A 16,945-nucleotide genomic window follows, 5' to 3' on the forward strand; every position below is an offset into this window, starting at 1 on the left:
CACTTGGAAACTCAAGTATTAGGTTTTATATATGGACACTTAGATGTCAATTAATGTAAATCCAATTTTTTTTCAGGAGAGAAATTTGTAGTTCAATATCTCATTTAAAAAATTGTATTTATTTTATGAAGTATCTCATGAGAAATTGTATTTATTTTATAAAGTATCTCATGAAAAGATTGTATTTATTTTATGAAGTATATCATGAAAAAATGTATTTATTTTATGAAGTATCTCATGAAACAATGGTATTTATTTTATGAAATATCTAATGAAAAATCATATTAATTTATGAAGTATATCATGAAAAATGTATTTATTTTATGAAGTATTTCATGAAAAATTCGTATTTATTTTGTGAAGTATCTCATGAAAAAAATCGTATTTATTTTATGAAGTTCTTTTCTAATGCTAATAGTGAACAACACTCTTCTTGCGATTTACATGAGATTTTTTAAAATCCAAAGTTCTCTCTTAGAACATTTCTATTTTACAGTTAGCATCCAAGCAGTTCAATATTAAGATGGGTAATAGTAAGAATCAATCACAATAATATAATTATTGACACAAACGTATACTACAAAAAAAAAAAAAAAAAAAAGTAGCAAATATCGTATTTGCCGAGTAGAAGAAACATTTTTTTTTTTTTTTTTGAGAGTAAGTCTGAAAGTGAAATGCGTTGTATACACCGATACAGAATTTTTATTCTTTCGACGCTCTTCTTGTTTTCTTGCACGATGTACCACGACATGTCAACCAGGCCACGGTGGCTCAGTGGTAGAGTAAGGCCCCTGACTCGATTCTAAATCTCAAACAATGGACTCTGTGGTAGACAAACACTACGTGCGTGGTTTTTACCCGGGACTCTTCCGTTTCCTCCCAGTTTAATTATTCCATCTTTCCCATAATTCATTTCATTATCAGTATCTCCCTTAGCCTCGGATCATAACCGTGAGACGTTAAATAAAGCACTCCAGCCACATAGAGTTCTGTAACACAGTAAATCCAGTTCGGATACTATCATTTTATTATTCATAGTACCCTGTGCTTAGAAGTCTGTGCAGACATAAAAAGTGGCAACCGTATCCAAAGATAGTAAGATAACAATGTATAAAACCTCTTTGCTCTATGGGAACTGTGGACTCAAAAATAGTTCCACAATTGTAAATACCGGTACCTTCTTTATAGTTTCGTAAATCATATGATACAGTACCAATAAGATTCAAATTAAATATTCCATACTATCCCTTCCTATTGTAAGTTAACTGTGATAAATAAAATTCATGCAAATATAAATGCGAATTTAATAGAAAATATACTTCTCGACTTAAAATTCCTTCAAAAGCACATTTCTAACAAAAAAAAAAAAAAAAAAAAAATCGTCAAGCTGGTAATGCCATACTGTCAACCTTAGAGTAAATTCTTTTTCTTTATTATTTTTAACTTAAAAGATGTGTCTTCGCTCAAAACTCAAAGGTAAAGTGGAGATAATAGACCCTCCAGAAAGAAGAATAAATTACTTCATACAAACTGCCATAAAATCAGATTAGCGCGTCAAGCAGAGAAAATAATTAATGAAATTCAATTTTATTCTGGCGGTTATTTCACTGGAAAAAGTAATCACACTTTATTACAAGATGTAAATAATTAATAGTGTTTAGAATAATGACTACAATTCTTTTCTTTTTTTTTAGGAATATGTGAATTTTTATCTGCTATCTGCTATCCAAAGATATCCGCATCTTTGTAGACCCCTCTCCCTATGCGCTATAGGCATTCCCAGACTCGCATGCAATTATAGAATTAGTTGAGAACTGCTAACGTTAATTTTACATAGATATGTCTCTTGCTAAAATATAACACACACATATATATATATATATATATATATATATATATATATATATATATATATATATATATATATATATATATATATATATATATATATATATATAATACAATAAAATCTTTCTTAACCGACATCTCTTGCACCTAGGGGACGGTGGCTCAGTGATACAGCGCTTACCTCTGATGTAGGGTCCTCGCTTCGATCACCGTCCAACCAAGCTTGTGGTGGAAAAAACATTGTGTCCGCGGGTTTTCTCGAGGTACTGCCTTTTCCTCCCATGTTCTCATTCCACCAATTCTTTCATTATCATTGACTTGCCTTAATCAGCCATCTCCCTTAGCCTGAACTGCACAGCCATGGGACGTTAAACTGAAATATTTCATTTTTTTCTCTCTAAAACCGTTCATAACCGCTCTTTCAAGAAAGAAATCATTTTATCAGTTACGTCGGTACTATACAACAATATACAACTCTACAAATCAGGCACTTTTTAAAGTAGATTTTTATACTTTTAAGAACAAACATGTTTTCCTTCGTTATTATACTAAAATAGTAGTTTTCTTTTTTAATTTTGTATTTTCTCCCATCAATATATATAAACCGTAAATAAGAATGGGATTTGTGTGATTTATTCAGGGGCGTCATTTCAGACTTTGTTTGAGGGGGGCAAGAGCACCATCGACATAAGACTTTCACGTTTTGTACTAGTATATTAGTATACAACCGTTTAAAGTATATGTTTTCCTCGAAGTCTTGGGGGGGGGGGGAATTGCTCAATCCTGCCCTCTCTAAATGACGTCCCTGGATTTATTGTGCTTTATTCAATTATTTCGTTTAACTGTCATTGGAGCAGCTAATGATGGAAACTTCTGAGTTTTGCAACTTAAAGTTATTGAACTATAATATTGTAAGCCTTTATAAATATTATATAGGTGGTATATACTGTAATTTAGGGGTTATGAAAGAGTGATTTTCATTCTAACCGAGTTTATTTTATATCTGGTTTCGGGCTAGTATACAATTTTTTTTTCAGTGAAAATTGAACTCAAAAATTAGGGGCGCGGTGGCTCAGTGGTAGAGCGTTCACCTCCGGTGCTTGGGGTCCCTGGTTCGATCCCAGCTCGCGTCGTGTGGACTTTGTGGTGGACAAACACCGTGCTCGTGGGTTTTCTCGGGGTTCTCCCGTTTCCTCCCACTTTCTTCATTCCACCATTTCACTCATTTCTCATTATCACCGTCTCCTTTAGCCTAACTGGCATAACCGTGGGACGTTAAACTTAAAGATTTCATTTTTTTTGAAATTATGGTGCTTTTTTTTATAGAAACTATACATGTCGGTAAATACGATATCTTCTTACAATCTAATCCTACAAAGAAGAAAACGAATGCTTCTGTATGAGTTAATCAAGATCATAAATGTGTGAATGAATTATCTTCACGAGTTAAATACCTTTTCATCTGAAATTCATAAAATTCATGTGAAATATATGTGAGCCCGTAGTCTTAATTTGGTTTCCTCAGTACATAATCTACAAAAGGGAGAGAATTCTTAGTCATATTAAAAGTAGCATCGAATATATAAAAAAAAATACGTGTACCTGAAGTTTTGTTGAGGACAACTAAAACGTTAACTCATCAATAATGATAAAACACTGTTCTCTGACATCTATTAGTTTCTAGAGGCACAATATACTCTGCATAAGTTTTTTTTCTCGTCCAAACAACATATGGAGTTTAAAATGTACTAATTATTTATTCCCTGCACAGCTCTTAGCGTCAGGTAGGAAGTAGCACAGCTACGACAACTATTAGTTCAACTCTGAACTATTAAGAAAATGACTAACAAAATGAGTCGTCAACCCATACATTTAATACAACTGAAAATGATATAGGCAGTGGCGTATTTAGGGGGGTTCCGGGCTTAGCCCCACCCCCCGAAATTTTACTTATTATAGTAAATTATATGAACTATCTTGCAGAATTTTCATATTTTCAGGCAAAGCACCCCCGAAACAAAATCGTAAACACGCCACTGGATATAGGTGTTCATGAATAGCTTTGAAGAAACACGCATATATATTTTTTTCTAAAATTTGTGATAACCACTCCCCCTATTAAGAGGAAACTGAAAATATACTATTATTAATCTCTTCAAATTGTTACTGAGACATGGGCGAAAATTACGATAAATTCTAAAACTTTCATTTTTAGCTCCCGGGGTAAGCATACAATGTCGTGTAAGAACCGGAATACCGTAATTCCATTTCCGTAGGCTCCCAGGAAACAGGAAAATAAGATTTTTTTTTCAAACAAATATTTTATTTTTATTAAGAAGGTAAAAACGTTATTGAATAGCAGTCATAGCATGACAAAGTGACTCAAATGACACCAACGAAAATCCAATTCTTGGAGTTACGTTCCTGTGGTTCTCATACAACAAAAGCTTATAGTTTCACTCCAGGTGTATGTGTATGTTTGGATGTGGTACTTTATTTATCGGTAACTACTGGCCGGATCTGAACCAAACTTGGTGAGCAAATGGACCATGCCCCAATGAGTTAAAAATATTATCTTTAGTGGCTAAGCTTGACCAGGGACAGGCTCGGCTCGACTCTGCTAAGCTTGTATGTGGTACTTTATTCCTTGGTAACTACTGGCCGGATCTGAATAAAATTTGTTAGACACATAGCCCATGGCCAAGTAAATAAAAAGTGCTATGTTTGGTGGCCGAGATTGGCCAGAGATAGGCACGGTTTAGCAACAGAGACTGTGTTCGACACCTTTGTACGCCGGAAAATTCTGAGTTTAGTTCACCTCGTCTTTCTTGTTTATTTGTAAGACATCTAAAAGTAACCATATGCCACTCATTAAATCATACCCAACTGTACAAAATCACATGCTTGAAGTGTAAACCGAGAAAATCGTGAAAAACGAACTTTTATGGCACTGAAAATTGTGTCGATCTTCCAACAAAAGCTTACAGTTTTATTCTAGTCAAGCAAATAATTGTTTCTCTTCACCTGATGTTCACACACGAACTCCTAATAGTTTAACGGGCACTCGTAACACTTACGCGCATACTATTACATCCTTGTAAAAATATTGCAGACCCGCACCCAGAAATATTTGTTGGGAGGAAGCCAAGCTTTGGGGAATCCAATACTACGTCTAAGTAGTACTGAACGGGAATTATTCTGCACCCCAAAAGACGATAAGTAATTGAAAAATACTTCCATCTATATTTCAGAAAAAATGATCTAACTAGACTGTTTTTATAAGAGAAAGAGTACGGATGAAATGTAAGATCAAATTTTCACGTTACATCAATCATTTTCCTCTTAAACAAGTATAGTTGTATTGAGAAACTGTACAAATGTATGTTGAGTTAGGAAGTTTTGGGGGCGGGTCCGGGCCCGAAGGTGAGCCAATGGAAGTGAAATGAAATCTTTAAGTTTTACGTCCCACGTTATGCCAGCTAGGCTCAAGGAGACGGTGATGGTGAGAAATGAAGGGAAAGAGTGGGATGAAGAAAGTAAGAGGAAACGGGAAAAACCCGAGAAAAACTATGCACATGGTGTTTGTCCAACACTAAGTTCACTTGGCGCAAGATGTGATCGAACCAAGAACCCCATGCACCATAGGTGAACGCTCTACCACTAAGACATTGCGGCCCCGATGCATTTATGGGATATTTTAAGAAGTATGACGTACTTGTATATCGTAAATTTTGTATGCAACACGTTTGAGCATTCTCTTCACAGCTTTTGATTCTGAAAAGAAAAAAAACAGTGAGCTCCTTATGGCTAAAGGGTTAGCGTACGTTCCTTTGACGTGGGACGCTCGGGTTCGATTCCCACCGGAAGCTCGTGTGGTTCGAATTCCATGTTAAGCTTTATGTCGACGTCTAGATAGTCTCGCTGCTGAAAGGGGCATTAAACTGAAAATCAAGCCAAGTCATCAAGTGGTAAAAACAGCCATATACAGTATTATATGCAAAACCTATTATATAACGTTGAATCCAACTTTCGAGCAAAAAAAGAGAAGTGAGAACAACCCACATTGATGGTCATAAATTGGAAAAGTGGAACCATAAATATTTGTTGTTTTACTTTTGGCAAATATATACAGATATATATACATTTTGTTTTTCAAAAATGTAAAACGCACATTTCTGGTTCCACTTTCTCAAATGTAAAGCCCTTCTGTTGTGGGTCATGTGCCTAGCTATTTACTCGCCAGTGAAGGTCACCATACGGAACATAGTTTCATTTTTTCTCCTAAACAAGAGAAAATATCCTATATTTCAAGAATATCATTTATATACACTTAAAAAAGTTCATACCTATACTAATAAGCACACGCACAGCAGTACATACATTTTCTTCGAGAGAGTAGGAGGAGGAATCTTCTCAATTTCTTCAGCCGAATCCTAGGAAGTAGGATTGTTGGTCATCTTCGTAGGTACATCATTGTCATAATCATCATTATCATCAAGTTTGTTTTTTGTGCGTGTGCTATTTATATAGGAACACAAACACGCCTCCTCAGGGAAAGTTAGGTCGTTACTCGTTAATTATTGTGTGTAACGCATGACAGACATACCCTAAAGAAATGTGTACCAAAACTTTTTTTTGGTGCTCTCGTGATATTCTTAAGTCTTTGCAGATATTAGTGGATGACAAAATAACTCCCTCCTCTTTTGTGTGTTTATTTCTGCCAGGATTTGTGTTTTTCGTGAGTTTTCTTTCTTGCTAAGCTGCGTACATATTTTTATCTAGTAATCTTGTGACTGTGTGGGCATTTTTTTTTCTTTCTGACAATAATTCAAAAGTACGTAGAAGTACTATCATTAATTCTTCCTGAAGTCTTAGATAATACAGTAGTGCACTAACCTTTGGATTTCCTATAGAGCTTTTTTCTTCTCCAGTTATTGATTGTCAACAACTTAATAATGATTTTTTTTTATTTTATTTATTTTTTATTTATTTATTTTATTTTTATTTTTTATTTATTTATTTATTTGCTCTTTGTGCTGTTCTAGCGGTGCACGAAGTCACGGGTTTGATTCACGGTGAGAGAGCATTAAAATTTAAATGCATTGTAGTGGTTTGGATTCCATTGAAATTGTAGATTCATATTTCAGACAGCCTCACAGCTGAAAAGATACGCTAAACTCTAAATCAACCAAAAAGTGAGCTTATTTTGTCTCTTCGTGGATAAGTAGTTAACACAAGTGCTTCTGTGCGTGTGGATTCCGTATCGATTCCTCCTGGAGAAAAGTGCTTCGCGTATGAACCGAATCAGTGGTTCGATTGCCAGTTTTTACATTGAGATTTAAGAATTGATTCTATAGTTTGAAGTTCAAAATAGTCAAAGTTAAGGAAGTGAATTCATCTTATCTTTAAAAAGCTTTTAACGATAACTCACACGAAGAGAAAAACCGTGCGCATTTAAAAGGAAAATCCGTAGTTTCCGGGTACAAGCGGCCTTCCTGGCGCTGCTTCTCCCACAGCAAGGGAAGTGCAATGCTAGAAAATCATTGTTGTGATGCAGATCCATATACAATCTGATAACTTACTCTATGGACTATGGAACCCAGAGGTTCAATGCCGCTTTCGCAAAAGCTCTCCACTGACTTCTATCCTTAGCCAACTGGATCCAGTTTCTGGTTTATATTCCTATTTCTGTGAGATCCGTCTTAATATTGTCCTCCCATTTGAGTTTAGGTCTTCCTAATTGTCGTTTTCCGATTGGACTTCCAGTTAAGACTTTGAAATCGTTCCTACTTTCTTTCATTTTGGCTACATGACCTGTCCACCTGATTTGATGACGCTAATAAGTTTGATAAACGGTACAAATTATGTAGTTCTTCGTTATGAAGTTTCTGCAAGATAATGTTGATCAAAATACAAAACCATGATTTTCTGTATTCTGCACGTGCATAAGGAGGACAAACAAGGTTTTCGACTATTTGTGGAATTACAGATTGGTCCTGGCTAGGCAACAAACTTTACGTAGCCTGGTACAGAAAATCTTATGTGTGACGCATAATCCTGCTTAATTTCGTTTCTCTGGATTTTCCGGACTAAAAATCAGTTTCTTTTCTCTCAATATACTTAAATATTACCAGATGTTCATGAAACATGGCCGGTGCTTTCTTTCGTGGCGTTAGCAGTGCAGAAAAATGGGCGTTATTTTTCAAAATATACGGACGCTGAATACGCAGCATATGTACAATGTGATAGTCCCCTCCCACAGAACCATGCAGGTGACGTCACCCAAAGGGTTAGCAACACTGCTGTCCAGTCGGCGAGCCTGCGAAGCGGATATACTCGGAAAGCAGCGGGAGAGGCTCGTCCACTTCGAACTCGACCGTTGCTGGTGCAGGCAGGAGCAAGTAGTGAGCTCCTAATCAAGAAGGAAAAATAGGACGTGCTACATGGAAGAATAAACTGCATAAGTATCTCAGTTTATCTGAGCAGTGGACAAATATTTAGTTAAATACTTCCGCAATATAAAATATTTTAAATTTTGTACTTAAATATTGAGGCCCTCAGCCTAATAAAAATTGTTGTTTATATTCGATTGTTTTCGTTCATCCGCCTGGTTAAGTCGCATGCCATTGGGTGATATCAATAAAAATAAGTAACTACTCCTGAGAAGTCCTGCTCGAGAATCGGAGTAACTACACCTGGAGTAATCTCCTCCCTCAATTTCGTATCAATAAAACAAGCCACTACTCAGGTCTAGTCTGCTCCAGATTTATGAACGTTTACTCGCGCTTCTTCTGCACGTAGCACTGAGTCGTATCAATAAAAGAAGTGATTACTCATTTCTCCCATTCATCGCGCAGTCATTTCGTTGTTTTTAATCTATGGCGTAGTATCTTAAAAGTCATGAAACGGGCAAGTAGCAACGATAGCTTCAATTAAAGTGCATTTGTGGATATTGTAAAGAGTTTCCAGTGGTACTTTCAAAGTCACAGCTACCAGAAAGTAAACTAAGGAAAGCCGAAACTTTGAAGGTAATTACAGTGAAATGCACCGAAATATCAAATACATCTACGACTGAGACACAAATTCAAAAGAGAATCTTTAATATTCGAGCGAGAATAAAACAAAATTAAAAAAGAAGAAAAAAACGGGAAAGAAGAAAGTAATACTGAAACCATGGGAATGAACCTATTTGAGCTGATGGATGTTGATTGGAATCCAGCAATATCAAGATTAACACGACAAGCGCATATCACGTGTTGTCCAAGGTCTTTGTAGATTGTTTGACTTTAAGAACGAAATCAGACACTTGGCTCCTTTGTTTTCTTTTAAAAATAGTTCAGCCACCCACATCATAAATCACGTCCATCTGAATGCGTTTTCTACACCATACGTGTCCCCTTTCGCCTTGACATAAACAAAATACATTTATACACCCTTTCTATCAATGTTGAGTTGAGTTGATTATTAGTTTAACGTCGTTTTCAGTAGCGTGCCTATATGAGACAGAACCCACTGATTAACGTGGAATCCAAACCACATGAGCTCCTGCCGGGAATCGAACGCGGGTCTCCTATGCCAAAGGCATGTACGCTAACCGCTTACCCACGAAATAGCTCTTCCTATTAACGTATTACTCTCCAAAATACTAGGTTTCTTTAATGCCACTTGCGTATAGTCAAGTGCTCCGATAGCACCCGGAAATGTATATTGTTCTTGCCACTCTGCCTTTGCTGTTTGTATATTACGCACACTTTCGGAAACAATCCATTTTCAGGTAGTCATAGACAGTACTTTGAGCCATACCAGAATCTCCTGACATTCCGACCTGGAATCCCGGATCACTCACGTAACGCAAGAAAACCAAGGGCACCGATTTCTCTGTAATTTTTTTTGGGGGGGGGGGGGCATTCAGATGCAGAAGGTATATATATCAGGATTTTAAAACAAATTGCACTCTAATTATTCCAAATATTATATATTCATAAATGCAATAGGGGGCCCACATGAGCTTTGGGGAGCCCGGGCCCCCACAGGATCGGCGCCCTTGAAGAAAACCCGCATCTTTTCATCATTACGTAGTCCATCGCCCCGAATTTCGGTTGATTCTCCTTAAAAAATGTTGTGCCAATCACTACATTTTCTTTCATAAACTTATAATGCTTTTTGTGATCTCCATTTCCAACATTTCTATGCAGTTTATAAGTTTTTCTAGGTAGTAAAACAATCATATACTCTGCCATATTTCGCACGGAGTCACCTATTTAGCTTGCTCCACAAATTTGGAGAAGTTACTAGCATCACAGAGGAGTCTTTGATTTTTATTGATATCAAACGCGGAGTAGTTACTCGTCTCGAGAATAGAGGTGTGGTTACTTCAAAAGGGCGGGGCTTCTCCGAGGTCAGCCGAGACGACTAGTGCTCAGTTCTCTTTTTATTGATTTTTACCTACGTTTTAAGTAAGTAACGAGGAAGCGTATTCTTGCTGTTAGCTGCCTTGGCCGACAACGGTGAAATTTTCATTTGTTATGAGGGTTTGTGGGTCCCCGGATCATTTAATTTTGAATATCTCTTCAAAATTCTTTTAATTAAATGAGCCGGCGACCACAACAATATGTCAAAGTCTCTTTTATTTTTATTTACTTACCCATATTTCTGAGCACTACCGCCATCTATGGCCTTAAGCCCATCCTGGATGAGGGATAACGTCTCTCGGAGAGCAAATTATCCGGGTTAGGGGGAAGAAAGGGAGCGAACTGGAACTGTATATTAAGTACAATCCCGCCCAGGGTATGTAAAACCAGGAGAAACTTCGCTCAGCCTCTTTCCAATAAGTCACGCATTTACAACGACTACTTATCTCTACACTAAACTTTATACTGGTAGGACGCAACTTATTGCTTCCAAGTGTCGAAAAATACTTCTGTATACAACAATTGTAATGCTAATCGCGCGGATTGCATTTTTCACGATATTAATTTTTCCTCTCTCTTCTAGTAAATTGTGGGGCTCGTCATAATCCCTGACTATGAAACTAAATATTTCTAAATTTCCTCTACTTCGTATAAGTACACACTATCAACGGCGCGTTGTCAACGCACCCAGACGCGTTGAATACTCTCAACGTTGGGTTAGTGAATCTTCATCCCGGTTTGAAAAGGATCGTATAGTCTATCGAATGATGTAGCCATTGCCCCAATCAGTTGTCGTTAACGTTCCGTTTTTAACGTTAGTATAGCCCTGGCATTATTGTCTTTGCTCTGATATCTGTCGGCAGTCAGGAGATCCTATAAGAATTTTTCGTACTTATGCATAGTATATTATAGTTTGGAAATCTAATATACACACAAATGAACATTGGTCGAGTAAAAACTTATTTGTGCTCCCTTAAAGTATTTTTTTTAATTTTTATTGTTATTTTTATATGAGATGAATAGACTAATAAAAGAGAGGGTTTGATCGAAAAATTACTTATTCTTCTAATACCATATTACCACAGGAAATTCACATTATCACAGGAAAGTATTGCAGTAAGCGAGTACCTATTATCATTTTTCCGAAAGATTTCATCGCCTCTATCCCGAATTGAGCGGTTTGAAACAGTCTAGCTTGAAAAGTAAAGAAATCGATTAAATCAATAGAATAATAACGGTGACACTTTATCCTGTTATGTTAGGTTACTCTGCATATGACATGTGTATTGTTGGTTGCATACAGGCAAGGTGTTCTTGGAAATTGCCCGGAAAGTGCTTAAAGTTTGACCGCCCACAGTAAGTTCCCCTTCGAGCCAAAAATCGTTTAAACGGGTTCGTACGCTATTAGATCTGGTGTAGAGGTATCCGTATACAAAATTTTGTGGCTCTAAAAGATTCCTTTCTATGCCAAAATCTAGTGACACACAGATTGTTATTATTATTAAATATTAAAGATTGCTGGCCATAAGCATTACATACATAAGGCTTCTAGGAAGTTAGGATTTGTGGGCTTTCGGCATCTATGGCCATTTAGCCCGTCACATATAAAGGATGACGTCCATCGGTGAGCACACTATCCGGGGAAAGGGAAGGAAGGAAGCGGCCTGGGACTTATAAGTTAGGTACCACCCCGGCATTTGCCTGGCGTGAATGAGGAAAAGCTCATTCAGGATGGCTGATCTGAAAAAGGTTTTTATACTTTTTCGACAGAGTGCCCCCACCGGGAATCGAACCCGGGACACGCAAGCCTTCTTAGACCAGATAAACAAACCAATCTACAGTTTATCTCGCTGTTAATAAATATGCAAAGTGCTCCACCGCGACTATGTGGTTATCATAAGCACCTTCGATGAAAGGGGACCTGAGTTCGATTTCGGTGGAGATTCATGTGTTTCAGATCTATGTGAAGCTACAAACCTACCATCATATAATCTCCGAACTAAGAAGAAACGCTTAAATTTCAAATTAATTACTCTACCACCAATCAACTAAATACATAAATGTATTAGTTTTATAGGGGCTATGATAGCTCAATGGTAAGGGGTCACCACTGGTGCATGGGGTTTATGGTTCGATCCCAACCCACATCAAATGGACTTTGTAATGGACGTGTATGTGGGATTTCTCAGAATTCAACCGTTTTCTTCCCCTTTTTTTAAAAAAAAATCTCCATTATCACCCATTTCATCATCACCCCTTAGCTTAGCTTTGATGCATAAACGAGGAACGTTAAACTAAAGAAGTTTCGTATCATATTTTCTGAATGTTTCATTTATACCACAAACACCCATCTCCGTTGCACTAGTGCAGTGATTCTCAACATTTTTTTTAGTGACGGCACACTTTACTGACATCACGACACACTTGTTTGATATTTTTATTATAAATAAAATAATAATAATAATAATAATAATAATAATAATAATATCGATTATAGTGGAACCAATTAGTTTTTATTATGACTCTATATAGCATTGAGCATTATTGCTACCACTGGAGGTGTTGACTGGTACAGTTTATCTCGATTTTAACTAATTATTATTAAATTCTTCCTAATTTTTAAATTCTAAAATTTCGCGACACACCTTAGGGAACTGCGTGACACACCAGTTTGGCGCGACACATCGGTTGAGAACAACTACACTGGTGACTAGCACGCGCGCCCTTAGTAACGAAATCTCGAATTCGATTTCCAATGGGAGACTATTGAACACATTGCGGTGGTCCAGTTTCCTCTTTAAAACCGTAAGTCCATGTCTCATATAGCCTCGGTGGTTAAAAGGGATTAAGCACGAGCAAACAAATCGTCCCTTTCGAGATAAATGGGCGTATCTCATTTTCTTAAATTTTCCAGGAGATAAGTTTAAACATTTTCTCGTGATTTATTCTATTGTCTTCTTTTAAAATTTAGTTTGATTTCATTATACCCGAAATGAAGGAGATCAAACTAAATTTTAAAAGAAGACAATAGAATAAATCATGAGAAAATGTTTAAATTTGTCTCCTGGAAAAGTTAAGATAATGAGATACGCCCTTTGGTCTCGAGAGGGAGGAAATAAACAAAGTAGAAAAATTAAGAACATCAATATATTATCAGAAATTCATTTTTAAAAACTTTTAATATATTTTTCTTTTTTCACTCAGGAATAACACAATTTGAATATTATTCCCAGTTTATTAGCTAGCTATAAAATGTCACCATTAAAATTCCGCAGAAAAGTTAATGTTTTATTATTCATAAATTGTCACCCAATAAACTTGATAGCATAGAACTCATTCATGAAATTAATATTAGCGTACCATATCGAAGATAAGAAATAAAAACATTTATTTTTTACTATAAGAAAGATAGAACGAATACAATACCTTCACCATTCTTCAATATGGAGAACTTGGAATTCCTTCAATTACGTTGTAAAACATAATACCACTGTTGATATTTAACATAGCGGAGGGATTCAGAAAGAAAATTATTCGTTATGTTACATTATTGTGAGAAAAATCCGTTTTCCGGACAGCAGTATATTGTATAAATATACGGAATTCTTATATTTACTACGGAAATCTGTAAGAAGCATACATTATCCATATGCTACATACTGCCTTCTTCCCGATTAGGTGTTAGATCATAGCAATGCAGAATGTCTGACATTTAACAGTCTTCCGTATATTACATACGTATATGTATGTTACTTACGTCAGCTATACGATACATACGTCCATCCGTATGTGAGATCCTGACTGACTATATATACACATTTCTTTGTTTCATGCGGAAAGAAAGTATAGATTTAACACTTATACGGGAAGTATTATAAAACATACGTTTTCAGTTATACGAGTGCGTCAGGATGTTACATATGGTCATACGTTAAGTCCAAAAACTACGAACATAGTACAGGGCATTTACACATGTAACCTATGTTTTTACGTATGCTGCATGTTGTTTATTTCTCTGTGTAATAATTGTAATGAGGCAGGAACTGTGTTTGAACGTAACATCTGTAGTGTTCATTTCAATTAATTAATAAATAATCATGATGTCTTTAGAAGGCAAAGAAACACAAAAGCTGTAAATAAAGTTATCTAATTATGTTGCAGACTATCAATGTAAAGTTATTATCCTATCGTTTTAAAACAAGGGGCCATGGTGGCTCAGTGGTAGAGCGTTCACCTGTGGTGCATGGGGACCTTGGTTCGATCCCAGCTCGCGCCTAGTGAACTTTGTGCTGAACAAACACCGTGTGCGTGGGTTTTCTCGGTGTTTTTCCGTTTCCTTCCACTTCCTTCATTCACCATTCCCTTCATTTCTCATAATCACTGTCTCTTCTAGCCTAGCCGGCATAATCATTGGACGTAAAACTGCAAACACAATGTAGATAAATTAATTTATTTTTGGTTTTAGTTTATTGTCATATTTCATATTAACCAAAATTTAAGATAAGCTATATATATGCTGTAAAATACTAAGAAAGAATCATATATAATTTTTTCTTTCGTGGAAATTCTCTTTCCTGTACTATGTCCTTAATTACAACAAAATTTTAAGTATTATCGTCACGCAAATACTGTATATTATATGGTGCCAAAAAATGTTTGTAATTTGTAATTTTGAGGTCAGAAGGTTAAGTTTCCATCTGTAAGACTCTTTTTAAAATCATTTTCTCTTGCTTTTTCCAGTGAAAGCCAATTAAGCATCCCTAAAGAATTTGTGTTTCCGTGTTAAATACTTCATTTACACATGTACACACACACACACACACACACACACACACACACACACACACACAACACACACACACAAATGAAGAAGAGAACGAGAAAGAAGAAATAACAAATAGTATGTATACGCATTATTCACACACACTCTCACGCACGTGCATATATCATTGAAAGTTTAATATGTATTCAAAAAGGAAAGTAAACTCATTGGCACCATTGGAGACGAGTTTCAAGGTTTCCTGGGGAGTAGAGACATTGAATAGTGGTTGCTGGGTACTTTATTATTATTATTATATTGTGAAATCAATTGGAAATGAAATAAACAGTCAGTTTCTTATTTCTTTAAGCAAAATTTTATTCTGAATTCCAGCTCACAAAACAAGAACGAGAGATATGTTATATGTCAAGGAAAATAAACATTTATACCTCCTCAAAGTACTTATACAAGATCATAATACACAATTCAGTGCTAGCTCAAAGTGCAAATTGTACATAGCTTTTACCGAAAGAAACCATATCATACACTACGCAAATTATAAATGGGAGCGGAGAATATCTCAGTACGTACTTGTTTAGCTTGATAGTATTCCTTCTTATGTAGTTATATATTTTATAATTTTCGTGTATGTTATCCAAGAAGAATGTATCTTTTCCCACGACAATTACTTTTTCAATTACATCCTTGTTTAATGTATCATGTATATACAATATATAATCCTATAGTGGAATTCTGGTTGTTTTTAGCACTAAAAAATGCAATAATTTATATTATTATTATTTTATATTGTAGTAAATTTTGATATAGCGCAGACGTTATTCTTTAACCTATCACCATTAACCTTTAGCACTCTTACAAATAATTCCATATATAACCTAACATGTCCATGGGACATACTTCGAATGTACCACATGTCCTATGCTTGTGCCGGGACATTCAGGCTCGCGGTAGAAACTTTACGGATAATGGAAATATCTATAGGATATTTCTTGGATTTGAATGGAATATTGCTGTCACGTCTTTTTTTTTTTTTTTTTTTTTTTTAGTTTGGGTGCTTATGTCCAAAAATCGTCCTGTAATTATCCCACAAAGATCCCAGAAATGTATCACAGGAATCCCGTAGCAAGTCCTACTTTTTGAGACGTAAGCAGACTCCAATAGTTTGCCTACTGGACATCACTGGCAAAATAGGATGTCGAGTGAACATCGTGATATTCCGAGCCCAACCGGACGCCTTGAGTTCTACTCCCGTTCCAATTCGAAGTATTTCGTGCCAAAATGAGTGTCTAGTAAAAACCTTGGCGGTAAATGGTCGGAGCATGGTTCAGAAGTTACCATGAGCCCCATTGACCTGTCATAAATGCGTGTGTGGTGGGGGGGACATCGGGACCAACCTTTATTAGTTTGAGAGGTAGAGCATTTTAATTAATCCATTTTTGAGCTTGAATACATTTCCTAGTAATTTAGAAACAGTAGAGGAGAAAATAACAATTTTAGATATATTTCAAAAGAGAAAGAGAAACTGATTGCAAAGAGAAAGAGAAAAAGCAAGCTGAAAGTTTTGAGGTTCACTAGTAGGCCTATACTGGAGATTCTTCGTAACCCCACCTTAGACTCCCAGCCACCAAAAATGTTTATAACGTTATTCGAGAGTAACACCAACAACATCAGAATCGAAAAAGAAGAAATACCTGTAAAAACGTTAACCGAAAAAGAAAAGAAAGTCATAAAAGTGGTACTCATCATAACGAAAGTATGTCAATTCGTTCAAAAATGATATGGAGAATTTTAATACGTTTCATATAGCTAAAAACAAAGAACAAAACACCATGGGTTTGAAAGAGAATTGGTACTTGTTGGACTCAGTTTTATCTCAAACAGGTAAGGCACAATTAGGTATGTCGAA

At 36.0% G+C, this 16,945-nt stretch overlaps 1 protein-coding gene across 1 annotated transcript in view; it reads left to right on the forward strand.

Annotated features, from left to right (window-relative positions):
- Window positions 1-16,945, forward strand: part of LOC145666894 (uncharacterized) — a 98,229-nt gene that overhangs the window by 25,844 nt on the left and 55,440 nt on the right. The gene's annotated exons all lie outside the window — the stretch shown is intronic.

The sequence above is a fragment of the Thermobia domestica genome, chromosome 12 (genome assembly GCF_964235325.1).
Source record: "Thermobia domestica chromosome 12, izTheDome1.hap1.1, whole genome shotgun sequence".
Lineage (NCBI taxonomy): Eukaryota > Metazoa > Arthropoda > Insecta > Zygentoma > Lepismatidae > Thermobia > Thermobia domestica.